The sequence below is a fragment of the Theropithecus gelada genome, chromosome 10 (genome assembly GCF_003255815.1).
Source record: "Theropithecus gelada isolate Dixy chromosome 10, Tgel_1.0, whole genome shotgun sequence".
Lineage (NCBI taxonomy): Eukaryota > Metazoa > Chordata > Mammalia > Primates > Cercopithecidae > Theropithecus > Theropithecus gelada.
In genome coordinates, this window is record NC_037678.1 from 38,296,170 (window position 1) to 38,318,396 (window position 22,227).

General features: G+C 40.2%; 1 protein-coding gene and 1 pseudogene across 1 annotated transcript in view; one reads left to right on the top strand and one right to left on the bottom strand.

Moving 5' to 3' along the window:
• LOC112633323 (putative ankyrin repeat domain-containing protein 20A5) overlaps window positions 1–22,227 on the top strand; it is a 276,236-nt gene that overhangs the window by 234,877 nt on the left and 19,132 nt on the right. The gene's annotated exons all lie outside the window — the stretch shown is intronic.
• LOC112633322 overlaps window positions 1–22,227 on the bottom strand; it is a 243,062-nt pseudogene that overhangs the window by 74,845 nt on the left and 145,990 nt on the right.

Genomic DNA, 22,227 nt, shown 5'->3' on the forward strand with positions numbered 1-22,227 from the left:
AAGTTGCACATGGGCAGAGATGATGGAGCAACCCCTGACCCTCCACCGCACTCACCCTACCTGCACACCTGCCAGGCGGACAGGGGGCCAGTGCCCAGACGCCCAAGTCAGGCAGTCTGCACAGCAGCAGCACAGAACCTGCTGCTCAATACCATCCCAGTTATCATGAAGAGCCTGCCCCCCCACAGCCCCTGCGTTCTTGGAGGAGGCCAAGTCAGAGCAGACCCTCGAGTGGGCGGGTGATGCACTTGACCCTTAGGGCATCAGGTACCAAGCCTGCCAATCCCCACTGGCGTCTGAGCCACAGCTGCAGCCTAGACGTGGTGCACGGGCAGCAAGTGACTGGACATCCCAGACCAGGCCCGCCCCCCAGCAGCGTGGATCCTGAGGCCAGACACACAGGTGGCAAAGTCAGGCCATGGGCCCACCAGCAGCTGCTCAGTTTCATCGATGTGGGTACAGTGTGCCCAGCGCCAGGGCCCAGGATCTAGAGAGATGTCCAAGAGGAGCTCACCTTGAGGCCAGGTAGGCTGTGCACTTGGCAACCCTGATGCCACCTGTGGGAAGCTCCACCATCCCGCGTCAGTGCCAGATCTGCAGCTACAAACCGCCCGTGGGGCACTGGCAGCGGTGAGGGCAGGTGGGGGAAGGAGCAACCCCTGACTCTCCATGCCTTTTCCACTACCCGACACTAGCCACACAGACTCCAGGGCCAGAGCTTCTGCGTGAAGCCAGGCTATCCGTGAAGCCAGACTATATGCGAAGCCACTCCGGTGGCCTCTTAGTGCCCTTGCCAGCACCCGATCTCCCTTCCCAGGAGGAGCGGGGCGGGCCGCAAGGCCATACAAATCTTCCTCCTCAGGCCTGGCTGGCTGCGCACCTAGGATCCTGGGGCCACCCGGGAATGCCCAGGAGAACCCGCAAGCCCAGCGGCGCCCGCCTGGAGCTGCAGCCCCACCTGCCGGCATGCGCAGCCAGGTGAGAGGCTTCTGGGAGCCGGGCGGCCACCGTGGTGCAGGCACGCGCCCAGCGGCTTTGGGAGGCTCACTCGGTCTGAGAGGTCGGAGGCTGCGACTGTCGCTGCTGAAGGCTGTGGTGGACCGGACTGGATCTCGGATTTTGGAGTACATCATAGATTTGGGATGGCAGACCGGGGGTAGATCGCGGATTTGGGGTTGGATCGGGACTTGGGGTTGGATTTGGGGCTGGGTCGGAGGGGGCGGGTGGGGGGTGGTGAAAAGGTGACAGGGAGCTGCTCCCACTCAAGAGCCGGTGGGTGGTTAGGGGTCTGAGAAGAAGTCACTACCATGAAGTTGTTCGGCTTCGGGAGCCGCAGGGGCCAGAGGGTCCTGGGCTCCATAGACCAAGTCTACATGGGTTACTGAATCCGGGACTCTGAACTGCAGAAGATCCACAGGGCGGCTGTCAAGGGCGACGCCCTGGAAGTGGAATGCTGCCTGGCACGCAGGAGCGGAGACCTAGATGCCCTGGACAAGCAGCACAGGTGGGGGGGGGGGGGGCTCAGTCCAGGGTGGGAGGGGGTCCCTAGGCCCGGCTTCCCTGCAGCCCCTGGGACGGGGCCTTGGAGGGCGCCGGGCACCCTCCAAGCGGCGAAGCCAAACAGACCCTCAGCTGTTTTCCATCCCTCATAATTCCCTGGCTGGAGCAGTTGGTGGAGAATTGGAGTGATTTAACTCACAAAGTTAAGCATATACGGTGTTATTTTTAACGAACACCTTTAAAACATGGTTTGTACACATTATAGGAGGTGTCTAATGAGAGAAATCATTCCCCTATAAAAAATACCTTGAGTGATTTTCAGTAGACGAGAAGTTCTCACATAAAACTGTCCGTTTTACATCCGTATCCACCTGTGTAGGTAGGTTCTTTACTGAAGGTTCTTAGAAAGCAACTTGGAAGTGGGAGGTGGGTTCTGTGTTCTTGAATGGAAAGGGACATTTTTCTCAAAATGTGAGCTCTTTCTGTGTGTGTCAGTTTTACACAGACCGAATGAAAATATCAAGGTTTTAACATTTTTGTGTGACACCTGCTGTCTTTCACTATTGTGATGACATTTTTAAAAATCTCATAATGGAGTGAAAAAACACTTGCTCCTCTAGATAGCAAAATATGCTATTAATTTCTACAATTGTTTACTAACAGCTGAAAAGACAGATGCATGGAACAGAATAGGAAACCCAGAAACACTGAAATTATGTAAGATATTCGTAAGGATTGATGAGTAGGAAAGGATGAATTATTAATGAAAAAAATGCCTGCTGTTTGAAGAAAACTAATGAAATTTTGTGTCACAAACATGAGTTCCTGATGGAATACAGACTGAAATTTTTACATGTGCAAATGAGTAAAGTACCAGAAGAAAACACAAATGCTTATTTTACAGGTACATTTTGACAAACACCTTCCTATGAATGACCTCGTAAGCAGACATTCTGAAGGTTGATTTAGCAAACTAAAAATTAAAACTGACTGTGTTTCAGAAAAAAGTTAACAAAATAAAAGAGCGCTTACTTGAAAAATATTTACTATATTATATATATATTTTTTTTCAGATGAAAAGTATGTTTTCATTTTATAGGGAATTCATTATATTCTTTATTATTATGTTTTTTTGAGTTGGAGTCTCACTTCTTTGCCCAGGCTGATGTCCAATGGCACAATCCTGGCTCACTGCAACCTCAGCCTCCTGGGTTCAAGCAATTCTCCTCCCTCAGCCTCCCAAGTAGCTGGGATTACAGGCAGGTGCCAGCACACCTGGCTAATTTTTGTATTTTTAGTAGAGAGGGGCTTTCACCATGTTGGCCAGGCTGGTCTCAAACTCCTGACCTCAAGTGATCTGCCTGCCTTGGCCTCCCAAAGTGCTGAGATTACAGGTGTGAGCCACCACACCCAGCCTATGTTGTTTATTATATAAGATAAGATACAGATATTCCTGATATGTATACCACATATATAACAGATATGTTATATATATCCATTATATATACACATTAGATGAAAAGTTATATATACACAGTCGATGAAAAGTACATCTTCATTTTACAGGGAATTCTTTCAAATCAAATCATCAAACACTCTAAAAGTAGGCAAAGTACCTTTCTCCAGATTTACAAGTTACTTATGTATATAGGAAAAACTCCTTCTCATTTCTGGTATAAGAATTTAAAAGAGGAATCCAACAGTTTTCTATCCACAATATTTGTGAGGATGTTTTATACTGCTACTTAAAAGTTTAAGTTGCTGATTACTTTTCAAATAGATAATTTGGTGGTAAGTACTACATTTAAAAAATGTGTAGGCCCTTTACTCATCAATTCCATTATACTAAAATGCCCTTAGGAAATAAAGATACATGCACTTTAGTTTTCATGGAACTTATTTTAAAAAGAACCCAGAGAATGGATCCTATAAATAAATTTCAGTTGCATCCATGGGATGGAATAACATGTGACCATTGAAGGTGGCAATAGGTATAGAAGTAAATTGATGTGTAAAGATGTATTTTGTTATAGCCAGAGAGGAAAAAATAATAGTTAAATTATACATACGCAAGCATACTATGGTCTTGTTTTAGCAAAAAAAAAAAAATGTACAAAATATGACAAAATTTGTAATTTCTGAGCATTTGCTTTTTTTTTTTTTTTTTTTTTTTTTTTTTTGTATTTTGAGATGTAGTCTCACTGTGTCACCCAGGCTGGAGTGCAGTGGCCTAATCTTGGCTCACTGCAAGCTCCACCTCCCAGGTTCACATCATTCTCCTGCCTCAGCCTCCCAAGCAGCTGGGAGTACCAGCGCCTGCCACCACGCCCAACTACTTTTTTATATTTTTAGTAGAGATGGGGTTTCACCATGTTAGCCAGGATGGTCTCGATTTCCTGACCTCATGATCTACCTGTCTTGGCCTCCCAAAGTGCTGGAATTACAGGCATGAGCCACCACGCCCTGCCAAGTATTTGCATTTTAAATAAAGGGTTTTTTTTTTTCCTTTTTCTTATCTGTGATTGCTGCAGTGACGCAAATGTGTGTTCTTATTCTAATAATTCCTTATGTGTATGTAGCAAACACATATTGGAAAAGTAAATGGCATTACTTTTGATTTTATTCAATTTGTTTCCCTTTATAGAAAGTTGGAATAAACCATTTTTTCCTTCTAGAAACACTATTACTCTTTATTGATTGGGTCAGATTCTTACTGTATACTATAATGTGCACTTTCTTCTAGGGTGACTTTTTATGAACATTAAGAATGGATCATTTTTATATGTAAGTTCCAAGGTAGGCTGAATGTATTTTCTTGTCACATAAGATCTTTAAAAGTGAATTATGTTGGGAGGGGGCAAGATGGTCAAATAGGAACAGCTCCAGCCTCCAGCTCCCAGCACAAGCGACACACAAGATGGGTGATTTCTACATTTTCAACTGAGGTACCGGGTTCATCTCACTGGGGAGTGCCGAACAATCAGTGATCAGCTGGTGCAGCCCAACCAGGGAGAGCTGAAGCACGGCGAGGCATCGCCTCACCTGGGAAGCCCAAGGGGGACGGGAATTCCTTTTCCTAGCCAAGGGAAACTGAGACACACAACACCTGGAAAATCAGGTAACTCCCACCCTAATACTGTGCTTTACCAGGGGTCTTAGCAAATGGCATACCAGGAGATTATATCCCACACCTGGCCAGGAGGATCCCATACCCACAGAGCCTCCCTCATTGCTAGCACAGCAGTCTGAGATCTAACTGCAAGGCAGCAACGAGGCTGGGGGAGGGGCACCCACCATTGCTGAGGCTTAAGTAGGTAAACAAAGTCGCAGGCAAGCTCGAACTGGGTGGAGCCCACCCCAGCTCAAGGAGGCCTGCCTGTCTCTGTAGACTCCACCTCTGGGGACAGGGCATAGCTAAACAAAAAGTAGCAGAAACCTCTGCAGATGTAAATGACCCTGTCTGACAGCTTTGAAGAGAGCAGTGGGTCTCCCAGCATGGAGGTTGAGATCCAAGAACAGACAGACTGCCTGCTCAAGTGGGTCCTTGACCCCTGAGTAGCCTAACTGGGAGACATCCCCCACTAGGTGCAGACCGACATCTCACACTTCACACAGCAGGGTACACCCCTGAGACGAAGCTTCCAGAGCAAGAATCAGCAACACTCGCTGTTCAGCAATATTCTATCTTCTGCAGCCTCCACTGCTGATATCCTAGGCAAACAGGGTCTGGAGTGGACCTCAAGCAATCTCCAACAGACCTACAGCTGAGGGTCCTGACTCTTAGAAGTAAAACTAACAAACAGAAAGGACACCCACACCAAAATTCCATCAGTACGTCACCATCATCAAAGACCAAAGGCAGATAAACCCACAAAGATGGGGAAAAAGCAGGGCAGAAAAGCTGGAAATTCAAAAAATCTGAGTGTATCTCCCCCTCCAAAGGAACACAGCTCATCACCAGCAAGGGATCAAAGCTGGACAGAGAATGGCTTTGACAAGTTGAGAGAAGAAGGCTTCAGTCGATCAAACTTCTCAGAGCTAAAGGAGGAACTACGTACCCAGTGCAAAGAAACTAAAAATCTTGAAAACAGAATGGAAGAATGGATAACTAGAAGAATCAATGCAGAGAAGGCCATAAACGAACCATGACACGAGAAATACGTGACAAATGCACAAGCTCCAGTAACCTACTCAATCAAGTGGAAGAAAGAGTATCAATGATTGAAGATCAAATGAATGAAATGAAGTGAGAAGTCTAGAGAAAAAAGAGGAAAAAGAAATGAACAAAGCCTCCAAGAAATATGGGATTATTTGAAAAGACCAAATCTACATCTGATTGGTGTACCTGAAAGTGACGGGAAGAATGGAACCAAGTTGGAAAACACTCTGCAGGATATCATCCAGGAGAACTTCCCCAACCTAGTAAGGCAGGCCAACATTCAAATTCAGGAAATACAGAGAATGCCACAAAGATAGTCCTCGAGAAGAGCAACTCCAAGACACATAATTGTCAGATTCACCAAAGTTGAAATGAAGGAAAAAATGTTAAGGGTAGCCAGAGAGAAAGGTTGGGTTACCCACAAAGGGAAGCCCATCAGACTAACAGCAGATCTTTTGGCAGAAACTCTACAAGTCAGAAGAGAGTGGGGGCCATTATTCAATATTCTTAAAGAAAAGAATATTTTTCAACCCAGAATTTCATATCCAGCCAAACTGAGTTTCATAACTGAAGGAGAAATAAAATCCTTTACAGACAAGCAAATGCTTAGAGATTTTGTCACCACCAGGCCTGCCCTACAAGAGACCCTGAAGGAAGCACTAAACATGGAAAGGAACAACCGGTACCAGCCATTGCAAAAGCATGCCAAAATGTAAAGACCATCGAGGCTAGGAAGAAACTGCATCAACTAACGAGCAAAATAACCAGCTAATATCACAATGACAGGATCAAGTTCACACATAACAATATTAACCTTAAATGTAAATGGACTAAATGGTCCAATTAAAAGACACACAGACTGGTAAATCGGATAAAGAGTCAAGACCCATCAGTTTGCTGTATTCAGGAGACCCATCTCACATGCAGAGAAACACATAGGCTCAAAATAAAGGGATAGAGGAAGATCTACCCAGCAAACAGAGAACAAAAAAAAGCAGGGGTTGCAATCCTAGTCTCTAATAAAACAGACTTTAAACCATCAAAGATCAAAAGAGACAAAGAAGGCCATTACATAATGGTAAAGGGATCAATTCAACAGGAAGAGCTAACTATCCTAAATATATATGCACCCAATACAGAAGCACCCAGATTCATAAAGCAAGTCCTTAGAGACTTACAAAGAGACTTAGACTCCCATACAATAATAATGGGAGATTTCAACACCCCACTGTCAACATTAGACAGATCAATGAGACAGAAAGTTAACAAGGATATCCAGAATTGAACTCAACTCTGCACCAAGCAGACCTAATAGACATCTACATAACTCTCCACCCCAAATCAACAGAATATACCTTCTTCTCAGCACCACATCACACTTATCCCAAAATTGACCACATAGTTGGAAGTAAAGCACTCCTCAGCAAATGTAAAAGAACAGAAATTATAACAAACAGTCTCTCAGACCACAGTGCAATCAAACTAGAACTCAGGACTAAGAAACTCAATGAAAACCGCTCAACTACATGGAAACTGAACAACCTGCTCCTGAATGACTACTGGGTACATAACAAAATGAAGGCAGAAATAAAGATGTTCTTTGAAACCAATGAGAACAAAGATACAACATACCAGAATCTCTGGGACACATTTAAAACAGTGTGTAGAGGGAAATTTATAGCACTAAATGCCCACAAGAGAAAGTTGCAAAGATCTAAAATTGACACCCTAACATCACAACTAAAAGAACTAGAGAAGCAAGAGCAAACACATTCAAAAGCTAGCAGAAGGCAAGAAATAACTAAGATCAGAGCAGAACAGAAAGAGATAGAGACACAAAAAAACCCTCCAAAAAATCAATGAAACCAGGAGCAGGTTTTTTGATAAGATCAACAAAATTGATAGACCACTAGCAAGACTAATAAAGAAGAAAAGAGAGAAGAATCAAATAGACGGAATAAAAAATGATAAAGTGATAAGATATCACAACCGACCCCACACAAATACAAACTACCATCAGAGAATACTATAAACACCTCTACACAAATAAACTAGAAATCCTAGAACAAAAGGATAATTTCCTGGACACTTACACTCTCCCAAGACTAAACCAGGAAGAAGTTGAATCCCTGAATAGACCAATAGCAGGCTCTGAAATTGAGGCAGCCTACCAATCAAAAAACGTCCAGGACCAGACGGATTCACAGCTGAATTCTACCAGAGGTACAAGGAGGAGCTGGTACCGTTCCTTCTGAAACTATTCCAATCAATAGAAAAACGGGGAATCCTCCCTAACTCATTTTACGAGGCCAACATTATCCTGATACCAAAGCCTGGCAGAGATACAACAAAAAAAGAGAATGTTAGACCAATATCCCTGACGAACATCGATGCAAAAATCCTCAATAAAATACTGGCAAACCGAATCCAGCAGCACATCAAAAAGCTTATCCACCATGATCAAGTGGGCTTCATCCCTGGGATGCAAGGCTGATTCAACATACGCAAATCAATAAACGTAATCCAGCATATAAACAGAACCAAAGACAAAAACCACATGATTATCTCAATAGATGCAGAAAAGGCCTTTCACAAAATTCAACAGCCCTTCATGCTAAAAACTCAGTACATTCGGTATTGATGGAACGTATCTCAAAATAATAAGAGCTATTTATGACAAACCCACAGCCAATATCATACTGAATGGGCAAAAACTGGAAGCATTCCCTTTGAAAACTAGCACAAGACAGGGATGCACTCTCTCACTAGTCGTAGTCAACATAGTGTTGGAAGTTCTGGCTAGGGCAATTAGGCAAGAGAAAGAAATCAAGGGTATTCAGTTAGGAAAAGAAGAAGTCAAATTGTCCCTGTTTGCAGATGACATGATTGTATATTTAGAAAACCACATTGTCTCAGCTCAAAATCTCCTTAAGCTGATAAGAAACTTCAGCAAAGTCTCAGGATACAAAATTAATGTGCAAAAATCACAAGCATTCGTATACACCAGTAACAGACAAACAGAGAGCCAAATCATGAATGAACTTCCATTCACAATTGCTTCAAAGGAATAAAATACCTAGGAATCCAACTTACAAGGGATGTAAAGGACCTCTTCAAGGAGAACTACAAACCACTGCTCAGTGAAATAAAAGAGGACACAAACAAATGGAAGAACATACCATGCTCATGGATAGGAAGAATCAACATCGTGAAAATGGCCATACTGCCCAAGGTTATTTATAGATTCAATGCCATCCCCATCAAGCTACCAATGAGTTTCTTCACAGAATCGGAAAAAACTGCTTTAAAGTTCATATGGCACCAAAAAAGAGCCCGCATCTCCAAGACAATCCTAAGTCAAAAGAACAAAGCTGGAGGCATCACACTACCTGACTTCAAACTATACTACAAGGCTACAATAACCAAAACAGCATGGTACTGGTACCAAAACAGAGATATAGACCAATGGAACAGAACAGAGTCCTCAGAAATAATACCACACATCTACAGCCATCTGATCTTTGACAAACCTGAGAGAAACAAGAAATGGGGAAAAGATTCCCTATTTAATAAATGGTGCTGGGAAAATTGGCTAGCCATAAGTAGAAAGCTGAAACTGGATCCTTTCCTTACTCCTTATATAAAAATTAATTCAAGATGGATTAGAGACTTAAATGTTAGACCTAATACCATAAAAACCCAAGAGGAAAACGTAGGTAGTACCATTCAGGACATAGGCATGGGCAAAGACTTCATGTCTAAAACACCAAAAGCAACGGCAGCAAAAGCCAAAATTGACAAATGGGATCTAATTAAACTAAAAAGCTTCTGCACAGCAAAAGAAACTACCATCAGAGTGAACAGGCAACCTACAGAATGGGAGAAATTTTTGCAATCTACTCATCTGACAAAGGGCTAATATCCAGAACCTACAAAAAACTCAAACAAATTTACAAGAAAAAAACAAACAACCCCATCAAAAAGTGGGCAAAGGATATGAACAGACATTTCTCAAAAGAAGACATTCATACATCCAACAGACACATGAAAAAATGCTCATCATCACTGGCCATCAGAGAAATGCAAATNAAGATAGCCACATGTTGAAGAATGAAACTGGATCTCTATCTCTCACCATGTACAAGAATAAATTCAAGATGGATTAAAGGCCTAAACCTAAGACCCGAAAATATTGGCCTAGGCAAAGAATTTATGATGAAGACCCAAAAAGCAAAAGCAACAAAAATGAAAATAAATAAGACCTAACTAAACTATAAAGCTTCATCACAGCAAAAGAAATAATCATCAGAGTAAACCAACAACCTATACAATGGGAAAAAATATTTGAAAATTATAAATCTAACAAAGGACTAATATCTACAACCTACAAGAAACTCAAACAAATCAACAGGAAAAATACAAAGAATTCCATTAAAAAGTGGCCAAATTACATGAATAGACATTTCTCAAAAGAAGATGTACAAATGGTGAACAAGCATATAAAAACATGCTAAATATCTCTAATCATCAGGGAAATGTACAATAAAACAACAGTGAGATATCACCTCACTGCAGCCACAATGGCCACTTTTAGAAATCATAAAACAACAGATGTTGGTGTGGATGTGGTGAAAAGAGAACAGTTATACACTGCTGGTGGGAATACAAATTCGTACAAATCTATGGAAAACAGTATGGAGAGTTCTCAAAGAACTAAAAGTAGATCCTACCATTTTATCCAGAATTCTCATTTCTGGATATCTACACAAAAGAAATCGTACTCTCAAAAAGATACCCGCATACAGATGTTTACTGCAGCACAATTCACAACATGCAAAGATACGGAATCAACCAGTGTCCGTCAACTGATAAGTGGAATAAAGAAAATGGATATAGATATATCTCACATCACATATATATATCATATATATGTCTGTGTGTATATACACACACCATATACATACATACATACCCAAGACTGGGTAATTCATACACATACATACCTGAGACTGGGTCATTCATAAAGGAAAGAGGCTTAATTGATTCGCAGTTAGTCATGGCTGGGGAGGCCTCAGGAAACTTAACCATAGCAGAAGATGAAGGGGAAGCAGGCACCTTCTTCATAAGGCCGCAGGAGAGAGAGAAGTGAAGGGGAAAGAGCCCCTTAAGAAACCATTAGCTCTTCTGAGAACTCACTCACTATCACAAGAACAGCATGGAAGCAACTGACCCCATGATCCAATCACCTCCCACCTGCTCTTTTCTCTCAACACCTGGGAATTACAATTTGACATGAGATTTGCATGGAAACACAAAGCCAAACTACTGGGGGGTGTATCCTTACTTTTAAAATATCTAAATGTCATTATCTATAATTCAAAAATGGTAATTTTTATTAGTTATGATTTTATTTGAAAATAAAATGATCTGGTAAATTTTCTTCACTTTTAACTCATTCAGTCAAAATATATAAAAAGCTGGATTTGCCAGCAGAAAATTGTAACTACTTTTTAATGAGATAAAAATGTATAACAACATCTTGATTACTGTACAGAGAAGAAAGTGAACAAGAAAAGAAAAGGAATTTAAAAAGAGAGAATATCACTACCATATACATACATGAACTGACAAGGAGACTAAAATCTCCTACTAGAGACTTGAGCAAAAGCTTCTAAAAATACCAAAAACAAAAACAAAACAATTATTTTCAAGAAATAAATTATACACAGAATTCTTCTGGGTAAGATGATGCATCAAAAAAAATCATCCTGAGAGCTATTATTAACCAATCCATCATAACCAAAACTCTAAGTCTACAATTCTGGAATATTAAAAAGTTTCATTTTGAACATAGTTAATGGAAGGCAACTTTTGAACAGAAAATTTCTGGTTAAAGTTGACTCAACTTAGGAAAGAACTGACCTGTAGCCATGGTAACAAGAAGCCACCCAGAGCCAGTTCAAAATCTAGTCAATCCACCAATGACCACTGGCCTTGCTCACCAACCCGTATCCATGTGAGCAGCTTGCTTCTGAAAGACAGCCCAGCAGCAAGAGCTGCTCCATCAGAATAGACAGTGCCTGACCAGTATACGTCTTACTAGAGGAAGCAAAAAATTCCACCTCTTTTTATTTCAAACACCAAAGGTCCATAATCCCTTGGAAAGAATTTGTGGTCCATTAAATTTACCACTCTAATAGTTTTTAATATAAAATACTAGTGGTCGGGCGTGGTGGCTCATGCCTGTAATCCCAGCACCTTGGGAGGCCGAGGCGGGTGGATTGCCTGAGGTCAGGAGTTCGAGACCAGCCTGACAAACAGGGTGAAACTCCCTCTCCACTAAAAATACGAAAATTAGTCGGGCGTAGTTGCGCGCACCTGTAATCCCAGCTCCTCAGCTGGCTGAGGCAGGAGAATTGCTTGAACCCAGGAGGCGGAGGTTGCAGCGAGCCGAGGTCACGCCACTGCACTGCAGCCTGGGTGACAGAGCAAGACTCTGTCTCTAAATAAATAAAATACCAGTAAAGTCTGCAATTCCTCTCACTCATTTTACCATAATTGCAATTATCATGATTACCAGTAAAAGAATAGTGAATAACCACAATATTGGGCTTTTCTCCCTAAGCGAAAAAATATTAATATAAACAATGTAGCGTATTATAAAGTGCCAAAAGAATTTTAAAAATGCATATAATCACCTGGCAAAATTGTTAAAATGAACCTTGTCGAACACTTTTTAAGTGAGACTCAATCAAACAACATATCCAGGATAAACTCCACTCGTTTGTCCAATAACTATTTATTAGGTAGCTACGTCTCATATGTTAGGCCTTTTTCTAGGAAGTGAGGATATGGTAATGAACAATAAAACCCCTATTCATGAGAGTGAGATAAACACACAATACAACAGACAGGTAAGGCAAAATAAACAGTACGTTAGAGGAGAAAAACTAAAGCAGGAAAATGAAATGTTTATGTGTTTGATGAGGAGGGTGGTGGGAAAGTTGGGAAGCCAGAAAAGCCCCTGCTGAGAAAGAGGATTTTTCTTTAATACAAAGAATATTGTATTTGTATATCAAAGACTCTAGAAAGTGATGATGTTAACAGAGTTGATGTCAAGATACAAACAGGTTTAAAGTTAGAGATGATAAACCACTGTTTCACTGAACCTTCCCTTGATTATGTTAGACAGCATCCCTGGTAGGCTCCCAGCTGAATCTTAAGCATGATGTGTCCTGGTGATACAATTGTAATTCCTTTCTGCTAGTCATCGTTCTCTCTCTTTTTTTCCTTTTTCCTTCATTTTTCTCTGGACTAGGAATTGTGCTGGTACACGGTTCTTCCTCAGAAAGTGGTTATTCCTTAATGTGTTTCTTTTACCCCTTTTCTTCTTAGAAAGGGGATTTTAAGTAAAGAACTGAAGAGATGGAAAGCTAGACGAATATCCAGACACAGGGAACTTCTAAGGGCAGACAGAGGTGTGCCTGGAGTCTAAGCACTAGGGATAGGTAAGGAATAGCAAGAAGCTCAGTGTGGCTGAAGCAGAGCAAAGAGGTAAGGAACAGAAGTTCAAGCAGGAGAGGTAACATGCCAGATGGTTTACTGCCTTTTGGTTATTAGGAGGAACTCTGTCACATACTCGAAGAGTGAAATGGGAGGCAATCAGAGGGGCTGGGGCAGAGGAATGACACAATTTGACTTATGTTTTAAATCCATCCACTAAGTTAAGAATTGACGAAAGGGGAAGTTTTTAAAAACCAGGACTATCAATTCCCAGTCTACGACACTCATCTAGACTGCAGATGATGGTGGCTCAGATGTGCAAGATATGACTGGCTTTGAGATACATTCTTCAGGTAGGCCTGACATTTACTGAGAGATTAGATGTGAGGTGTCAGAGAGAGAGAAAGATGAGTCAAAAATGACACCAAGGTTTTTGGCAGAGCGACTGGAAGTGTTGCCCTTAACCAGAGGAGGAAAGACTACATGAGCTGTAGATTTCTGGAAGGCATCAGGAGCCCAGTTTTGCATCTGACAAGTGTATGATACCCAACAGCTAATCAAATAGAGATGTCAAGTAGGCGGGCTGATATAGAGATCTGGAATTAAGGGGAGAGACCTGAGCTGGAGACATACATTTGGAAATCACTAGCACATACACAGTAGAAAAAGTCATGAGGGGCAAGGCATGGTGGCTCACGCCTGTAATCCCAACACAGACAGACAGATCACCTGAGGTCAGGAGTTTAAGACCAGCCTGGCCAACATGGGGAAACCCTGTCTCTACTAAAAATACAAAAATTAGCCGGCATGGTGGCGTGCACTTGTAATCCCAGCTACTCAGGAGGCTGAGGCAGGAGAAGCGCTGGAACCCAGGAGGCAAAAGTTGCAGTGAGCCAAGATCATGCCACTGAACTCCAGCCTGGGTGACAGAGCGAAACTCCGTCTTAAAAAAATAAAAAAGATACGAGAAAGCAGATTGAGGACTGAGCTCTGGGAAACAACGACGTCCAAAAGGAAAAGATGAGGAAGAGCAAGCAAAACAGACCACGATGAACGGACTAGAAAGGCAGGAGGAAAAGCCTTAGGGGGTGAGGTCCTGAAAGCCTAGTGAAGACGCCGTTAGGGAGGAGATGTCCTTCACTGGCTCAAATATTGCTGACAGATTAAATGAGGTGTAAGAAAACATGCCTAGATTTAGTTACAGAAAAAAGTAGTGATAACCTTGAGAAAAACAACTTTGGAGGAGTGCTGACACCGAAGACTTACTGGCATTGAGATCAAGAGTGAACAGAAAGAAAACCTGAGTTCGTGAGTGTAGATAGTTCTTTTAAGGACATCATACTTAACACAGTCATGACTGAGAATGATGTAATTTTCTTCCACAGTCATGGAAAAGTGATAGACAAGCAATAGCAGTTTTCAAATTGTATATAGCAGGTGGAGTTTTCAAATTTTATATAACAATTACGTATTTTAAAGGTTATAAAAATCATATACATATGGCATTAAAAAATGCCAGACTGAGATATTAAAGGTCCCTTGAACATTTCTAGATTACATAAGCTGATTATCATTTTGTTCATGCTGATACATAAAGACCAAGAAACACTGAAAGTTTCAGGGAGAGTATTTCTTGCTTGATAAAAATCAGCCAATTCTAGGAGACTTGATACTCATCAAATATACAAAGTCATTGATCACAGTAAAATACTGAGTTCTACTAACAGGAATAAAGTGGGAAATGCAGAAAACAATCTTATTTTTATTTTAAAAATTTTATGAAGCCACTGTTGAAAAATACGGTGAGGTGAATACTGAAATATATCCTTTTCTCAAAGGAAGGATAATGTCACACGCAGGGGACTTTTACAAATAAGAGTCACTGCATTAGCAGCACCTTCCTTTTAGCACAAGGGTCGGAAAATAAGCACCTGTGGCCAAAATCCAGCCCACTGCCGGTTTTTATAAGTCAAGTATCTTGCAACGCAGCCAGGCTCACTGACTCTACAGTCCATGGAGTCAATTAGCTGGGTGTGACGTTGCACACCCGTGGCCCCAGCTAGTAGAGAGGCTGAGAGGGGAGGATCACTAGAGCCCAGAAAGTCAAGGCTGCAGTGAGCCGTGATCACACAACTGCACTCCAGCCTGGGCAACAGAGCAAGACCCTGTCTCAAGAAAATAAATATATATAGTCCACAAAGCCTAAAATATTTGCAGAAAAAGCTGGACAACTCCTGGTTCAGTAGATAAAAGATCCTTTGATGTATTTTAATAAAATTTTTACCCAATACACTGAAATGTTTATATTAAATCTAGATCCCCACATATAATCCCTCGGCAATATTCAGATTGAGGGTCCAATATTTCAGCACTCAGGCCACTGACAACACAAATTTAGTCACTAGCAATCTTGTGGCTAACAAAGTACAGTGTCAATGTAGCATGTAGCTTCCATTTGTAACACAGCAGATATTACAAGAATTCTAACAAGAATTCTTCAGATGCATCATCAAACTAAATGCTTTAAATACATTTTAATTGTGAAATAATCAGTATTCTCTAGATCTAACCTCATCTTAAAAAAAATGGTTGTATACTACCTTATTTTGGGGGTATGGAAACTGAGCTATTTCCTATTGATTAGGAATTAGACTAGCTCCAACTTTTTGATATAATAATGCTGTAATAAATATATAGGTAAGTATATATGTAACATATCTATACAAACATCCTTTACATGTATTATATATCCTTACTATGTTACATATGTGTGTGTGAATATGCCACTAAATTAATGCTCAAAGTGTATACTAACAGTGTATGAAATGTCTTTTTCAACAAAACCATTTCCTTTGCAGCAACACGGATGGAGCTGGAGGCCACTATCCTAAGCAAACTAATGTAGGAACACAAAATCAAATGCCACATATTCTTACTCATTAGTGGGAACTAAACAATGAGAACTCATGGACACAAACAGGAAAATAACAGACACTGGGGCCTACTTGAGGATGGAGCATGGCAGGAGGGAGAGGACCAAAAAACTACCTTTTGGGTATTTTGCTTCTTATGTAGCTGAAACCTCCATGATACAGTTTACCCATATAACAAACCTGCACATGTACCCAAGAAGCTAAAATAAAAGTTCGCTAAAAAGAAAAGAAAATGCCTTTTCCCTCACATTTGCCAATACTGGTTATTTTTCAAATAAATTAATGACCGGAAAAAATGGTAACTCATTGTTTGCTGATTTTCATTTTTCTGATTACCAGGCAAGGCTGAATATCATAGTAAAAGTATAAAATGTGTTCATCATGAATATTAGCCCAAATTAGGATTAGTTTGACAGCACATGGTTGTCTCCTGTTAAATGTTGCCATAGGCTTACCTGTGACACTCTTCATTCTCAGTGTCAGGAAATTGCTGACTTTCAGGTGTTCTGCTCTTTCTTTGTGGAATTAATCCATCATCACCATTGCCAGCAGCGGCACCATCAGTCAGGTTTTCTGGTAATCCCACATGACTGCTTCCGTGTTTCTTCACTTCTTCTTCAACCTTGAGTGGAAGTTTGATATTAAGGATGGTTATCGCTTTATTGAATAGAAAGGATCTTTTCAATTGATTTTATCACTTGAACAGTTTATTATTATTTTAGTCATTAAAAATATTTCACATTTAAATTTAATCATATATACAGAACTAGTAGCATATAATTTTATGATGTAATTATCATTAGTATCTCACTAAAATTTTTGAAACGTTTGCTTGATTTCTGTTTTACTGAATAAAACAGAATTTTCCAAAATTCAAAAAGGGCCCTCCTTCATTTTATGCTTTTATTCCCAACCACTCTTCAGAATCTTATATATGTATTTACCCCATTTGACTCGTGGGAACACACACATAAAAAGACAAAGACGCAAATTGTGTCTCCTGTCTTTACCACCTAGATTTTACATCCAACGGTCAGATTTAGAGGATGAAACACTGTGGGGCTTCAGGAGTAGAAAGGAAGATGGCCCTTTTCTGCACTAAGATATTCTTCTCCCACTGCCTTTGATCATTCCTTTTTCATTTGGTTCCTGGGATATCGAAAACATGGGAACCAAAAGTTCACCACAACACAAGGAGCAGAGTGAAGCTGCTGAGGCACAAGCGTGGAATTCCAGAAAATGAGATGCTCCCCAGATTTCACATTCAATAGCCATACAATTTTCCAGCTGGAAAATACACAGAATAAGAAACTGTCCTCTTTAGCCACATTATCTATTGATAATCAGACTAAAACCAAGAAAGATAAAATGACTGATCCAAAGCTCCTAAAGTGGCATTACTTAGCATTTTAAGGCACCATTCAGGATTATTCCATAATAATGAAAGAACATCTCTAGGGTTTGCATCTCTTTAAAACTCAGTATACAGAATTCTTTCTGAGTTAAATATTAAATTTTTCACTGGTGATTTATGCTACTTACACGATAGGATCGTGTATGCCTAAACTTACTACACTTTGTTAAACAATGTAACATAAAAATCTAATTCAACAGAAACATCTGAATATAAAGGTATACCTCTCTATCACAATCCTTATTTATTTCTGGTTCTTCAGACATTTTCTGCAAATGCAAAAACAGAAGGTTAATCTGCTTGCTGTATTTCCGTGATGTCTCCTCTTTCGGAATTTATGTTTTTAAAATAATTTTATTCTTCAGTAATCAAGTATGGACAATGAAAAATAAGAAAATAATTAAACTTCAAATTTAACTGTTAAAATAATTAAATAATTAAAATTAAGAATTAACTTTTTAATCTACATGTAGCTACTGCCACATCACTGGCTTCTAACATGTGAAAAATAATTCACCTTAGATAAAGGGAGAAGAAAAACATGAACCAGCAAACTTAACTTTTCACCATTTGTTTGGACTAAACTTAATTTGTTATGTGTTAGATCTACCAAAAATGAATTAGCAGATGATTTGTAGTGTTTCAAAGGCTTCCTCACTTGAAAAGGGTTTACCTCACGAAACCCTAACTAGTGAGCCCCTACACTGCACTGAAGTCCTTTTTTTAAAAGATTCCTAACTGAACTGTATGCACGCTTTAAATTATTAGGAGTTGAAATAAACGCCAAACAGAAGGAAATGCAAATTCTTAAATTTTAATTGAAATTATATGCTGTAATATGAGAGTGTTATGAATCTAGATTATGTGCTTAAGTCTAGTTCTATAATGTGTACTAATGACAGTGGATAAAATTGTTTGATAATCTGTACTGATTTTCTGCAACTGAAGTAAGTTCGAATGTTACTGTGTTTGTGCATCAACACCAAAGGTCCCATTCTGCAAGATGTGATTCTTGGAATAGGCAGTTGGGTTGCTTTTATGAACCTGATTCCCTCCCTGAACAGAAACGCTGAGGTCAATGAGAGACCACAAGGCAGAATATATCTTTAACCTTGGTATCAGTGACTGACAAGAGAAAACTGCAGATTTTCAATCACTGGCCATGATTGCTCCTTAACCATGAATCCAGCTCAGGGACCATCAGGATTACATTGTTCATAATTCTATTGCTTAATAATATAATCCAATAATTGATGTTACTTTATCATGTTAGGGTGTTTTAAAAATAAAAGAACAAAGTTCTGGAATTTGTTTTTGCCTCTATTCCAAAAGGAAAGATTAGCTATAAGCTAATCGAAAAGGCAGATAAGAATATTTTAAATAAGAATACTGCAAAATTAGAGTATTTTAAATTTCACAGTGGTTATGTTTTTGAAGTTAAATATCAAATGTCAATTAGAATCCATTGATTCTTCTGTTAATGAGATTGCTGAATTTATTAAAATAAATTTTAAGAATCTATTTTTAAATTCTTAAAAAATAGAATCTATTGATTCTCAAAACCTAGCCCGAAAGGTAATTTCATTTGGACTATCTAATATTATTAAAGCAAAGAAAACAACATTAAATCAAAAATTTAAATTTAAAAGTTTCCATGCCTCTGGCTGGCTATTTTCACTGCCTTTAAGCCTTTGTGACTCTTCCTCTGATGTCAGCTTTAAGTCTTGTTCTGTTGAGAAATCCATGTATTCAGTTAAAATGAACCACTTAGAACAGTTAAAAACTATTGTCTTTATAAAAATAGATTTAAGACAACATTTTATTTTATTTCATAAATTCAGGGTTTAGTCTTTCATGAAATAGTTACTTAGGAAATAATTATCCAAAACTTCAACAAACCACTTGGGGAGACACCTGATGTGATTCACTCACAAATTCATCCACCCAACAGAAATGAACAAAACCACCAGAAACACAACTTTAAAATACAGTAGAAACGTATAAGGTGACACGGTATGTTGTTCTCCACTTCCTAACAGTGAAGCAGTAAATGTAATGAAAAGAAAATTTAGTTTTCCTGCACTTAGCTACTCTGACTCTAAGGATAGCAACAGGCAGGACCCAGGAAAGGTCGTGGTGACCCTGTCTGAGAAGCCAGAGCCCACAGGTATGGGCTCCAGACATCCCAGAGCAAGGTTAAGAAAACAAATTCCTTTCCCGTCTCCCCTTCCCCTTAGCATTTACTCATAGCTATTTTTATAAATGCATATATTTTGCAACTTTCTGTTTTTCTTCAAAGCAGCTGCAAGCTCACAGGCTATGCTGAGGTTGCAAAACTGTCACTATATGATTAATTGCCTTTATTCTGCTTCTGGAAGCTTGCCTATATAAGCCAAGCCCTCCCTTTGTTCAGGGCTCAGCTTTTGGATGCAAATCTGCTGAGCTGATGTGCACCTAAATGAAATCCTCCTGTTTCACCCACAGGGTCTCTCCTGCCTCCTGTTTTTTGCAACAATAGTACCTTATAAATGATTTCCAAAATTACTACTGACTGACACCTTTATTAGTGTACAATGTCTTCCTAACATCTAAAATGTTTCCCTCCAGGATTCTGACAAATTTATTTTTTTTCTTTTTTTTTTTTTCTTTTTTTTTTTAAGCTGGGGTCTTACTCTGTCACCAGCCTGGAGTGCAGTGGTGCATTCTCAGCTCACTGCAACGTCCAACTCCCTGGTACAAGTGATTCTCCTGTCAAGCCGGGATTACAGGCACACACCACCATACCCAGCTAATTTTCGTATTTGTAGTAGAGATGGGGTTTCACCATTGGCCAGGATGGTCCTGATCTTCTGACCTTGTGATCTACCCGCTCCAGCCCCCCAAAATGCTGGGATTACAGGCATGAGCCACCACACTCAGCCTTCTTTTCATCTCTTAAAACAATGCTGTGTGAAGTCTTCCTTGATTCTGCATGTCTTTCCCCAAATAAACAGGTACCTCCCTCCCTGAGGCTGCCTTAGTACTTCAATGATTTTTCTACTGCATCTTTACCACCTGAACTGTGCATTATTCCTCCACGTGTCTGTCCCCTCTGCTCCAAGACTGCAGAGGACAATCCTGCACATCGTCTTACTCACATTTTACTCAGAAATTTCTTACTGAGTCCTGCTACATACATGCTAGGCTAGGCATTAGGGTTTAAAAAGAATGAAAATAAGGCATGTCAGGGATGGCTTTTCTAGAACACATGCCTAAGCAGAGACTGAAATATTGAGGCTAGCCAGATTAAAAGGGTAGAGGCAGGAAAAGATGACAGCATGCCATGCAGCAGCAAGGGCAGGAGCGAGGCCTAAAAGAGGGAAAGGATTTGCCTGCAATAGAAGGATGAGTGAGCAGGGCATTACCAGCAGGTCATCAATGCTAGAGAAAGGGCACACAGGGAAAAGGGCTAAAGATGGAGAGTGAGGCAGAAGGCAGATTATGAAAGCCTCACATCCAGGTTAAATACTAGTGTACAACCTGGAAAGCTGGAAATTATCTGACATTTCTCTCTGTGCCCCAAACCTTTCTCACTCAATTATCACTAAATCATATTGACTATACCTCTTTTCTGCCTCTGCTTTATACTCCCACTACCACTGGGAACATAAACATTTACAAAATGGTTTTTATTTAAAAGAAAATGCCAACTATTAATGCGTTTTTTACATGAAAAAAATTAAGCAAAACAAATGAAAAAAGCATAACACCAAAAAAAGGCCAACATATTAAAATGAGTAACTGAGATTCTGAACTTTATTTATTTCACCATGGATGGGTGAAAACCTTCTAATACACTGATACTAGTCCAAGGATGTGTGACAAGGAAACCATAGTTCACTACTGCAAAAGCTTCCTTTGTCTCCTGGTTTCTTTACCTGGTTCCCTTCCATCAATTCCAGCAAACTATAGGCCACAGGCCAAATCTAATCTGCCTATGGCTTTGTAAATAAAGTTTTATAGGAGCTCAGTCATGCCTGTTTGCTTACGTAGAATCATCGTGGCTTTCACACTACAACAGCAAACAACAGCAGGGTAAGTAGATATGATAGAGACCACATAACCTCAAATATGACCCACCTGGTCCTTTACAGAAAAAGCTTGCTAACTCGTTTTACACCATGACCAGAAGGCCTTAGTACTAAAATTTAATATTGCAATTCCCCTGCTCAAATGTCTCCAATGAGCCTCTGCAGCAAATACTGTGGGCTCCCTTGCAATAGCCATGCCTTATTCTTTCTTGCAGAAGAAACACAAGTCTATTGGGATATTTATTATCTCAATCCCCCTCCTCAGCCTCAGAAACAGAAATGTTTATTCTAAGCTAATCACATATTTGCCTTCCCAGTGCCTGGTTTGGGAATGAGCATGTGATGTGACCCAGCCAATGAAATGTTACAGGAAGCCCCTTGCATGCTTCTAAGTTTTCTCCCTGTTTAAAAGACACATGTGAAGAAAAGCAGCTCTTGTGATGTTGTGCTGTGAGAACAAGATGTTTGGAGCTGCTGCGATTAGCCAACCCTGAAAGGAGACATGAATAAAACACTGCCAACAGCACAGCTGAAAGAGGAACAAATGGGATACCTAAGATATCACCGAACAACCAAAACAACTCTGGTTCCTACTGTTTTAGCCACTGCTCATCAGTATTTGCAGTCCAAAGCATTCTATCTGGTAAA